At 39.3% G+C, this 12,726-nt stretch overlaps 1 non-coding gene across 1 annotated transcript; it reads left to right on the top strand.

Annotated features, from left to right (window-relative positions):
* The first annotated feature begins 3,840 nt into the window (after positions 1–3,840).
* On the top strand, positions 3,841–3,944 carry LOC122730235. Its single transcript, XR_006353431.1, has one exon. It is a non-coding gene; the product is annotated as a U6 spliceosomal RNA (small nuclear RNA).
* The last annotated feature ends 8,782 nt before the right edge of the window (positions 3,945–12,726 follow it).

Genomic DNA, 12,726 nt, shown 5'->3' with positions numbered 1-12,726 from the left:
CCTCAAAATATTTGAGTTTTTAATGGAAGGTATTAGTTTAGAAAAAAAGAGAGAAAAAGGAGGCTAATTATCTTTTTGAAATGCCCTTCCAACTGCCCCCCAAAAGATCCCTATTTTAAACAAATTTGAGCATCAATTAACAACCATGTTTTAATAATATCTCATAATACTATACCAAAAGTTTGTAGAGATGTGCTAAGTTCCTTAAATGTTGCCTTAAAAACAAAACAAAAAATAAGTATGGCCCTGGCATATTTATTGAAAACCAGCAGGGGGCAGCTAGGTGGCACAGTGGATAAAGCACCGGCCCTGCATTCAGGAGGACCTGAGTTCAAATTTGACTTCAGACACTTGACACTTACTAGCTGTGTGACCTTGGGCAAGTCATTTAACCTGCATTGCCCTGCAAAAAAAAAAAAGTAGAAAACCAGCAGAAGGTATCCCACCTATAAATGAAAAGTTAAGAGTTAAAGCAAAAAACATGTCAAGTAAATAAAAGGGCAATGTTATTATCTTGTTCATTCAAATCACATTTTAGAACTGGAAGTCAACATTTATCAAGACCTATTATGTGGCAGGTACTGTGCTAAGCATTAGAGTACATAGAAAAGCAAAAGATAATCCCTGCTTTCCAGGAGTTCACAGTAATCATAATCCAATCTCCTTCTTTCACAGATGAATGAATGAAGCATTTTATTAAATGCTTTTGTTGTTGCTTATTGAATTGTTTTTTTCAGTCATGTCTGACTATGCATGACTGAATTTGGGGTTTTTTGGACAGAGATACTGGAGTGTTTTGCCATTTCCTTCAGCTCTTTTTACAAATGAAGAAACTAAGGCTAACAGTGTTAAGTGACTTGCCTAGGGTCACACAGCTGCTAAGTATCTGAAGGTTGATTTGAACTCAGCAAGATTCCTGAATCCAGGCCAGGTTCTCTATCTACCATGTGCCAATCACTCTCTAGATAGAAGCAGAAAAAGTTAACAGCCCTAAAGGACCCCATGCTCTAATTCAGAAACACATCATATATAAGAGAGTTCAGTTCCAATATGGGAAAGACAATACACATTAAGTGTTCAGCAACAATGTGGGTAGGAAGGCCCTGAAGGTATAAGGGTTCAGTTTTAGGGCGGATAGTAAGGGCAGAAGGTCCAGGCATCTGTAGATAGAGAAAACAGCCCCAGAGAGGGCCTTGCTTAAGGTAACACAAGTAAACTAGCAGGATTAGTATTCAAGCCTAGTATCTGTAACTGTAAATCCATTATACCAGCCTGCCTTCAAAACTGGCTACAATGAAGTTTTCAAAAGTACATCAACTATTTCATTGTTCAGAGAAATTTTATAAATGTATCCTTACCTCAAGGTTAACTAGCCATAACATTCATTAAAACATGGCATGTTATAAAGGATACTAGAGAGACAGAGCCTGAGCATGTCTTTTGTATGTAAAACTGGTCTCTCTTTATTCTTCTGACCAAAATGTTTATACATTTCTATAAATTAAGGGAGGATAATACTTGTGACCCAGTATTAATGATGCAATATTTGTAAAGTGTCTTGAATTTCTTCAATAAAAATACAATTTTACCATCATCAAACAGCATTTATTAAACAGTTAGCCATGGTACTAGTCTTGTTGCCATATAAACTAAAAGAGTCATAGAATCTGGGGGGTCAGAAGAGACACAGAGAACTAACAAAATATGAATAACAATGATTCAAAGTCATATTTTATAGTATTTTATGTTTCCAAAGAACTCCACTTACAAGAGTCCTGTGAGGGGGCAGCTAGGTGATGCAGTGGATAGAGCACTGCCCTGGATTCAGGAGGATCTGAGTTCAAATGTGGCCTCAGATATTTGACACTTACTAGCTGTGTGACCCTGGGCAAGTCACTTAACCCTCATTGCCCCACCCCCCAAAAAAGAGTCCTATGAGAATGATAGTATAATCTCTATTTTACAGATGAGGATACTGAAGTTTAGGCAGTTCAAGTGACATCTAAGACAGCTAATGGATAGAGTGGCTCTTGAATTAGGAAGACCTGAGTTCAAATCCAGCTTCAGATACTTACTAGGTGTATAATCCTGGGCAAGTCACTTAACCTCTGTCTGCTTCAGTTTCCTCAACTATAACATAGGGATAACAATATCACCTCCTTCACAGGGTTATTGGGAGAATCAAATGAAATAATCTTTGTAAAGCACTTAGTATACTGCCCAGAAATATAGTAGACACTTAATAAGTAGACACTTGTTCCCTTTCCTTCCCCTTGTCATGGGGTGCAGAGCACCCCAGAAGTTCTCTGGGGCACATAAAGGAACCTTCTCCTTGAGAAACTAAACCAGAGGACAGATAATGCCTAGAGAGATAAACTGAACCAAATCAGACTGAGCTAGCTTCGGATTCCTACCTTTCATTCTGGTCTCCCTTACCCTGGGGAGATAAATTTGGGTGTGGTTGCGGCCTTTGTGTTCTGAAGAGGGATCCGTAGCCACCCCTCACCCAATTCCTCCAGTCACTACCAGTGGGGGATGGTCCTCCACTCCTCACCCAATTCCCCCAGCTACCACCAGTGGGGGATGGTCCTCCCTCACTAAAGGAACTTTTCACGGGCAGATGGTCCACCCCCATCAGTCCTCTATAAAAGTACCTTCCAGTCTCCTGTTCGAGGAGATTTGGTACCTCTGAGCCATGTGCTTTGTGCCTATCTCCCCATGAAAGTCCAAGGATTTCTTTCATGGTTTCCCTCCCCCCCACCCTTCCCTTCCCTTGCTCCTAAATAAACTATCACCTTATTGTAACTAAGTTTTGTGTGCAAGAGGGTGTAATTCTTTAAAGAGGAATTCCTAAGAACCCCAACCCCTAATCCAAAGCATACCTCACTTTCCCCAATATCACCCTGAAAAGTTATCCAGCCAATAAGTAGTAGAACTGAGTTTCAAACTCAGGTCTAGATTGAGTCTAAATCTAAGACTCCCATTCCCTTCCCCCCTCCCCATTTTATTAGAATACCTATCTCACTGGTCTGTACAGTTTAGGAGTTTACTAGCTATAAAGCTAATTCTTATCTTTGCAAATTACAAAGCTGTTTGAAAGAAGAATTTCAGGGAACACACAAATGAAAAGCAATATAGTAAAATTTATTTTAAAATCAAATCAATGGTTCCAGCACCATGTGACAAAACATAATCAAATATGACATACAATTGGATGGAGAAACCATAGAGCTCATCCACTTATTAGTAGATAAATTCTGGAAAGCTACTACAAATCACACTGAACAAGAGGAGGAGGGAGGGCTGGAACACCTTTGGAAAACTGCACAGTTCATTTAGTGATCCCAAGCTTGTTCACAAAACAAAAGCCCATCTTTTTGACACCAATAGTTTTCCAGTAATGTTGCACGACTGTGACTCATGAAATACTATGTATGGTCTCCAGGGGCAGCTAGGTGGCACAGCGGATAAAGCACTGGCCCTGGATTCAGGAGGACCTGAGTCCAAATCCAGCCTCAGAAACTTAACACTTACTAGCTGTGTGACCCTGGGCAAGTCACTTAACCCCAATTGCCTCACCAAAAAAAAAAAAGAAATACTATGGTCTCCAAACAATTGAGGTTAAGGATCACCCAAAGAACAGAGGAGAGATGCCTGGTTTGTGGACAAGATATAAGTGGCAACACATTATGAAGGAGGACTTATACAGTAGAAATTGTGTAGCAAATGTCATCAGAGAAATGTATCATTAGAAAAAGAAAGATGGGCCAATCACATAGGAAGAGCAAAGGAAAACTGAAGGACAGTACACATGTTCCAATGTCACAAAAGTGCAAGGAAGTGCTTACTTCAGCAGCACATTCGCTAAAATTGGAATAATAAAGAGATTAGTATGACTCATGTTCAAGGTTGACATACAAATTCATGAAGCAGTCTTTGATGTATTTTGTTTATTTTTGCAGGGGGGTGGGAAGAATGTTTTTACTTGACAATACTTATTTGTTACAAGTGAAGGCATTTATTTTTGGGGGGAGGAAAGTCTTAGAGAGGGAGTTGGGGCAGTGATAGTGATGGCAAAAAATGAAGAAAGGAGTGTAAATGAAACATTAAAACAGTAATAGAACAGAAGGGGGCACAGAAAACAGGGCAGGGTTGATACTGCTCTATTAAATTTAATATGTACTTTTTAAAAACAGTATATAATAGAAACTGAGGTGAGGATTTATACTTTTCTTTGGAATAGAAATGTTCATTTTTGTCGATATTTATCAAATTTGTAATAAAAAATATTTCAAAGGAAGTGTGAGGAATACCACAAGCATATTGGGAAGACCTACTATGGTAGGTTTATAGGAGGATGTTAAAAAGAGTAGAATAGGAGGGGGCAGCTAGGTGGCACAGTGGATAGAGCACCAGCCCTGGATTTGGGAGGACCTGAGTTCAAATCTGACCTCAGACACTTAACACTTACTAGCTGTGTGACCCTGGGCAAGTCACTTAATCCCAATTGCCCCCCCCCCAAAAAAAGAAGAGTAGAATAGGATAGACAATCATAGACAGGCTGCCATCCTTTAATGAGAGTACCCACATTGACATCACAGATCTATTGAAACATAATCAAGGACCACAGGATGAAGATTTAGAGCTTAAAGAGACCTTAGATGTCATTTAGGTCAAACCACTCATTTTACAAATGAAGAAACCGAAGCCTCAGTGGGATCAAACTGAGTGGGTCAGTGTAATGATCAACCACAATTCCAGAAGACTAATGGTGAAACATTACTCACACCTCTTCATAGAGATGTGAAAGAATCAGAGTATAGAATGAGACAAATATCTATAATATATGTGTGTGTGTATATGTGTATGTGTATATGTATATGTATATGTATATATAAATATATATGGGCATGTATGTTGCATATTCACGCATATTCTTTTTTCATTTGGACATGGCAAATGCAGAAATTTATGTGACTACATATGTTTGTTACAAGGAGGGGAAAATTATGGTCATCCAGTCTCAGCTAGCATACCTCCAATGAGGAGGAAGTTGCTCCCTTCCAAAGCAGTCTATTCCAATATACTTATGTATATGCCATATGGAAGAAAAAGAAGTATTAAATTGGGGGAGAGTTATGCATTATGATATCTAAATAATATGAGTGGATGGAAAGGAAAACATTTGGAAGGACACCCTGAAAACCATGCCATTACCGTAAAGACCACTTGGAGGAATTTGTAATGGCTAGCCTACAGAGAAAATACTATGATTCTAGGATTTAAGGAGAACATTATCTTATCCTTAAATATTTGAAGGGTTAGCATGTAGGAGAAATATAAGAATTATTCTGTTTTGTCTAAAAAGGCAGAATTCGGGGGGCAGCTAGATGGCACAGTGGATAGAGCACCGGCCCTGGAGTCAGGAGTACCTGAGTTCAAATCCGGCCTCAGACACTTAACACTTACTAGCTGTGTGACCCTGGGCAAGTCACTTAACCCCAATTGCCTCACTTTAAAAAAAAAGAAAAAGCAGAATTCAGAGCAGTGGATAGTAGAGAAAGATAAATTCCAATTCAGTGTAGGAAAGAACTTTCTATCATGGTCAGATCTTCTCAATTGTAACAAAGCCTTTCCTTGACTCTTTTAACCCCCCATTAAGCTAGTTAGTGTCCAATTTCTTTATTCTCCTGAACCTTTCTTTGGGAAAGTTGTCTATACCTGATCTTTCCAACTGAAAAATAATCATTGCACTACCTCACTTCCCAATCCATTCTGAACCATGTTTCTGCCTTGTTCAGTCTGCTGAAACTACTCTCTCTAAAAGCAACAGCAAAACCAAAGATCAACATTGTAATTATGATGACCCAGGGAGCTTGACCCTGGGAAAGAATTTAGGAAATGGCCTCACTCCCTTCACTGGTGGCAGGCTATAGATGTGGAATATTGCATATACTGTCAGGCACAATTGATGTGCTAGGGAATTTTGCTGAACTGTTTTCCCCTCTCTTTCTAAAAAGAGAAAAGACATATTCAGGAATGAAAGTGATATAAATAACTATATATGTGAACCTTTTGCATATGTGTATTTGTCTATATTTCTTTATATGCATGCTGTCTTCTCCAGTATAATGTAAGCTTCCTGGGAGCAGGAACTGATTCATTTGGTCTTTGTATTCCCAGCAAATATGATTATAAAATGGATTGTTGGTTGATTGATTTTAATATATATAATTTTTTAAAATATATTTGGGGGGGGGCAGGGCAATGAGGGTTAAGTGACTTGCCCAGGGTCACACAGCTAGTAAGTGTCAAGTGTCTGAGGCTGAATTTGAACTCAGATCCTCCTGAACCCAGGGCTGGTGCTTTATCCACTGTACCACCTAGCTGCCCTCCCTCCCCCATTGATTGATTTTTTGTGTGTGTGTGTGGGGGGCCAATGAGGGTTAAGTGACTTGCCCCGGGGTCATATAGCTAGTAAGTGTCAAGTGCCTGAGACCGGTTTTGAACTCAGGTCTTCCTGAATCCAGGGCCGGTACTTTATCCACTGTGCCACCTAGCTGCCACTGTTTAAAAAAAAAAAAGATACCAATAAGCTATTAAAAAAAAACCTACTCTCTCTAAAGTTGCCTGTGATTTCCTAATTGCCAAATCCAATGACCTTTATTCAGTTCTCATCCTCATCCTCTTACCTCAAATTCCTGTAGCTTTTTGACAAAACCAATCCTTTCCCTCCTACTGGACATTCTCTTTCCCTTGGCTTCAGAGACACTTTTCTTATCTTAATTCTCTGATTTCTCAAACTGTTCCTTCTTTGACTCTGTTCATTCCTCATCCTCTTCCTTACTCTGCTGTGTATATTCTCCAAGGTTGTAGTCTTGGCCCTTTTCTCTTCTTTCAACTCTCTCCTTTAGCCCATGACTTCAGATGATATTTCAACATACCAAAGACACCAAATTCACTATTTCCAAATGTGATTTCTTTCAAAGACTTTAGACCTGAATTTCCAACTGCTTGTAGAACTTATCCATTTGGATGCCTCACCAGCATCTCTGACTTAACATGACCAAACCTAGTTAATTACCAGTTCCCCCAAACCTAGTCCTCCTTTTACTTCATTATTTCCATCTATGGTAATACCATTCTCCAAGTATCCCATTTTACTTTTTCATTTCCCTCACCTCTCATATTCACTTAGCTACCAAGTCCTATTGATTTCATTTCAGCATCCTTTTCTTTCTATTCCCACTGCTACTATTCGAGCACAAATCCCCATTTCTGCCCACTTACATTGCTGAGATAATCTCCTGAGAAGTCTTCCTCCTGCCCCTGTCTCACTCTAATCTATATTTTATATTACTAAAAAAAATATTTTTTATAGATTCATCCAATTCAATAAACATTCATCAAGCACTTCCTATGTAAAAGGCACATGTCTGACCATATCAATATTTTGTTTAAAAAAATTATTCAGGGGGCAGCTAGGTGGCACAGTCAATAGAGCACCGGCCCTGGATTCAGGAGGACCTGAGTTCAAATCTGGCCTCAGACACTTAACACTTACTAGCTGTGTGACCCTGGGCAAGTCACTTAACCCCAATTGCCTCACCAAAACAAACCAAAAAACTATTCAGAACCATACTAGTTCTTTTGTTTTTGGTGCTGTTGTTTTTCTATTTTGAGGTTTTTCCTCATTGCTCTGATTTTTCTCTTATAACATGACTAATGCAGAAATGTTAATGTTATTGTATATAAATATATAAAACCTATATCAGATTACCTGCTGTTTAGGGGAGCTAGGGAGGGGAAGGAGGGAGAAAAATCTGAAGTTGGAAAGCTTGTATAAACAAAAGTTGAGAACTATCTTTACATGTAACAGAAAAAATAAATAAATAAAATACTTTATTTAAAAAAAAATTATTCAGGGGGCAGCTAGGTGGTACAGTGGATAAAGCACCAGCCCTGGATTCAGGAGGACCTGAATTCAAATCTGGCCTCAGACACTTGACACTTACTAGTTGTGTGACCCTGGGCAAGTCACTTAACCCTCATTGCCCTGCAAAAAAACAAACAAAAAGTTATTGAAAAAATTATTCAGTGTCTTACTATTGCCTAATAGTAATTCAAAATCTCTGCTTGTCATTTAAGCTTTTTCCATATTGTGCCTCCATGTTTTTCACACTCTATCACATACTAATATCCTCCAGCTTCTCTATTTTTCCCCCATTTCCATGTCTGTGCTCATGATGTTTCCTATGGTCAGGATATCAATTCTCTCTTTATTTGCCCTTCCAATCCTTTGCATCTTTTAAAAACCAACTCAGATGCTGTTTCCTCTGTGAAGCCTTCCCTGATCTCCCTTAATTGTAACAACTGCCCCTACTCCCTGCCTGATCCATCAAATGGTGCTTTATCTTAATAATTTCTAATGTATTTATATAATGTTATATATTACAGCTATCTGTGGCTTATCCTTGTGCTAGGCTATAAGTTCTGTGACAACAGGAACTCTCTTTTATCTTAATTTTGTACTTCCTACAACCCATAGCACATGGCTCTGAATACAATGCTTTCTAAATACATTTTTTGTTGGTTGAACTAATCAATGAATAACAATTAGATTCTGGGATCTCAAAGGCTCCCGCAGTTCTTGTCAAGCTGGAAAAGCTTAAAATACATGTTGTGTGTCTGATTAAGCCTAGAAAGTTCAGAAAGGCTCCTCATTGGATAGATGGCCATCAGGTAATGAATTTTTTCCTAGCTATGATAACTCTTGAAACTGTGTGCCAAGTTATAGAGAGATTTCAATCCACAAAGATGAAGGTAGCACCAACATGATGATGTCATAGATCGTTATTGTGTGTGTGTGTGTGTGTGTGTGTGTGTTATAGATCTTTTAAAGTAATAAACCATACACAAGAAATTTCTAACAATTAGAACTGTCCCAAAATGTAATGAACTACCTCATAAGGTAGTTCGTTCATAGAATCATAGATTTAGGGGCAGCTAGATGGTGCAGTGGATAGAGCACCGGCCCTGGAGTCAGGAGTACCTGAGTTCAAATCCGGCCTCAGACACTTAACACTTACTACCTGTGTGACCCTGGGCAAGTCACTTGCCTCATTTAAAAAAAAAAAAAGAATCATAGATTTAGAGCTAAAAGCCTAAAAAATACCTCAGATTTCATCTAGTCTAATACCCTCACTTTACACATGAGGAAACTGAAGCTCAAAGAGGTTAGGTGACTTATGCAAGTCTTACAGAGTATTCCAAAAGTCTTAGCTCAGCTTTAAGCTTTAATAGCCATGCAAGCTACCCATGAACCCACAGTATGGCTTAGTCCCAGGAATGTCTCCTCAGTGCCCAAAGCTAGTCTGGTGACTCAAGTTGTGATGACCCACATCACCAAACACATACTTTTTAAAATATCCATAAACATAAAGGTAATTGTTGCTTGTCTAAAGGTGCTTTAGCTTAAAACTGCACTAAGACTCTTGGGATACCCTATAGAAGTAATCAATGGAAGACCTGGGATAGAAGCCCAGGTTCTCTGACTCAACTTAGCTTCTTTTCTTCATCATGCTGTCTCCTTATTCTCTGGTAAGTGAGATTTTGGAGCAAAGGCTAGATGATCATTTGTCAAAAATTCATGCTTTAGGTAAGAATTGGACTCAGAAACTATCCAACATTCCTTACAACTCAGTGATTCTATGAGTTACGTAGTTAATGATCATAAATACTGTATTTCCATGACATAGGAAAAACACATTTGAATAATCACAAGACTAGAAACACTATATTTTCTATTGATGGCCTATATCTTAGTAATTACTTCTCCCATACAGTGCAGAACTCATCTCTTCACCTTATTTAGTTCTCAGTAGAGAGATTTCTCAATATAGCTAGAAACAACCATATGCATATATTTAAAGAATAACACATTCCTTACTGTATTTTTTTTTTCCTCTGATTTACACATTCAGTAAGAGCCTTTGGAATAGTGTTCTCATTTTGCTTCATTTGATAGAAAGTCACTAATGGTAGGAAACTTTCTGCTTCTATCTGGACAAAAGGACAGCCTATCAGAACTATGTAGATCTCATGAAGATCATCAGTATAAATAAAGGTTTACTGAATCCCTTCCATGTACTTGACCCTGTCCTAAACCAGATAAACTTGTCCAACTGATCATCAGCAGATGGAACATTCTGTCTTGATGTTACACCACTCTGTAATATGCTCCAAGGAGAATATGTGGTCACAGGGTATGGCCATAAAATGCCTATGCTCCTGTGAGCACAAAGTACATAGTGAACTCTTAGAAATAGATTTCTCTTCTACCTTGTAGGAGAAGTTGGGGAATAGTTGCCATTCCTTTCCTGCCTGCTGCCTCTGGTTGAAGACATAAATCTGTACCATAATTGAAAGCAACAGCAGCAGCAAGGAACCTGTGATTTGAACAAATGTTATGGTCATCTTTGAGTAAATAGTTCATTTAGAGAAATAAGTGATGCTTGTAATGGTGGAGTTGAAAGAGCTAGGTGATGCTTTGTGTTAAGGAATATACCGGGGGCAGCTAGATGGTGAAGTGGTAAAGCACCGGCCCTGGATTCAGGAGTACCTGAGTTCAAATCCGGCCTCAGACACTTGACACTTACTAGCTGTGTGACCTTGGGCAAGTCACTTAACCCTCATTGCCCTGCAAAAAAAAAAAAAAAGAAATATACCAAGTCTAGCATGCTCACTCCTCTGTGAACCCACCATTAAACTGTCTCAGGTTCCTAGCACTAAGCCTTCCAAAACTTGCCAAGCCCTTCCCATATATACAATTGTAACAATTGGAATGATGTCACCTGCTGGAGAATTACTGTAGGAAAGCTCCGCCATGAGGAGAAGGCGTCTGAGGGCAAGCCACGTGGCTTTTCTTTGGTGTCAGGAAGTGATGTTTGCTTGTGGGAGGAAGAGCGGGAGAGGCCGGCTCTCTCACTCTCTTTCGTCAGGACTCGGGTGGAGAGTGGAGCTAGAAATGTGCTCTCCCTTGGATAGATAGATGAATCTAGGCCTTTCTCTCTCTCTTCACCAAATTCTTATTCTCCTTAATAAATGCTTAAAAGTCTAAACTCTTGCTAAAGCATATAATTTATTGGTGACCACTCATTAGATATTTTAGACAGTATAGCTAGAATTTTAGCCCCTTAAACAATCATAGGGCATCTAGTTCAATTCCCTCACATTATAGAAGAGGTTAAGTGATCTGACCGAACTCACACACATAATAAGGGTCAGAAGTGAGATTTTAATCCAGAGGCTTCCCGGTGCCATTACTCTTTCCATATCCTTGCTGCCTCCTGTTATTAAAAAAAATTAGTTATTAAAAGCACTTAGTGTTTTTAACCTATACTTGCAGCTCATGCTCTAGATTCACACTAAGGCCTTATCCAACAGGTAAGGCACAATGGCGTGACAAGAAATTAGTACTGATTGGGGAAACTAAGTTTTTTTTTTTTTAATAGTTCAATCACAATGACATACATATTCTTCACCAAGAGTCCTGGTAGCCTGGAGATGTGATGAGACTGAAGGGATGTAGGATAGCAACTCTATTTCTCTCCTTTACTCTATCCACTTTTAGCACCTGCCAAGATGTACAGAGTACCTTTGGTTGAGGTCCATAGGTCACTTGGGTAATATAGTCTCCTTTAAAAATTTTTTTTGGTTCTGGAGACAGAGCCAATATGGCAGAGTGAAACCAGGAAGCTGCCTGACCTCTCCCAAATTTCCCTCAGAAACAATGTTAAATTAAGCTTCTTAGGGGCAGCTAGGTGGCACAGTGGATAAAGCACTGGCCCCAGATTCAGGAGGACCTGAGTTCAAATCGGTCCTCAGACATTTAGTAGTTGTGTGACCCTGGGCAAGTCACTTAACCCTCACTGCCCTGCAAAAACAACAAAAAAACATAATTTAAGCTTCTCAATAAATTCTAAAGCTATAAAACCTGAATGAAACAATCTTCTGACTTAAGATAACCTAGAAGATCTTCAGGAAAGGTCTGTTTCATCCAGGTAACAGGTGAGCACAGCTCATTGCAGAGGGTGTCTGGGTAAGCCAGCAAAAGGCTTAGTCACAGCACAAATCAGCAGCTAAGGACCCTCTGTCTTGGCTCAGCAAGCTAGTGGCACAGCAGACCAGTTGTGAAGCTCCAAGCCACAACACAAAAAGCAATCTGCCAGCTGGGGTATCTGCTATACAACAATCCTAACTAGGCTGGGCCACTCCAGTGCAGTGAGCAAGCTGCAAGCAGCTGAGACCTCAGAGCAGAAACTCAGTGACTGGGCTCTTGGCCCCCAGCAAAAGAAGCTCGGGACAGTATACACTATATCCCAGGAGCAGAACTCAACTTTTAAAGTCACAAAAGCGGCTAAAATATAAATAAGAAACAGAAAAGAACCCTCACCATAGAAAATTACTATGGTAACAGGGAGGATCAAAACATAAACTCAGAGGAGGACAACAATTTCAAAACACCTACATGTGAATCCTTAAAGGGGAAGAGGAATTGGTCTCAAGACCAAAAAGCCCTCTTGAAAGAGCTCAAAAAGGATTTTATAAACCAAATAAGAGAGGTAGAAGAAAAATTGGGAAAAGAAATGAGAGTTATGCAAGAGTAAGTCAATAGCTTGGAAAAAGAAGGACAAAAATTGACTGAGGAAAACAACTCATTAGAAA

The sequence above is a fragment of the Dromiciops gliroides genome, chromosome 5 (genome assembly GCF_019393635.1).
Source record: "Dromiciops gliroides isolate mDroGli1 chromosome 5, mDroGli1.pri, whole genome shotgun sequence".
NCBI classification, from domain to species: Eukaryota; Metazoa; Chordata; class Mammalia; order Microbiotheria; family Microbiotheriidae; genus Dromiciops; species Dromiciops gliroides.
The sequence above is the reverse complement of the archived record's forward strand: the minus strand, read 5'-3'. Positions and strand labels throughout refer to the sequence as shown.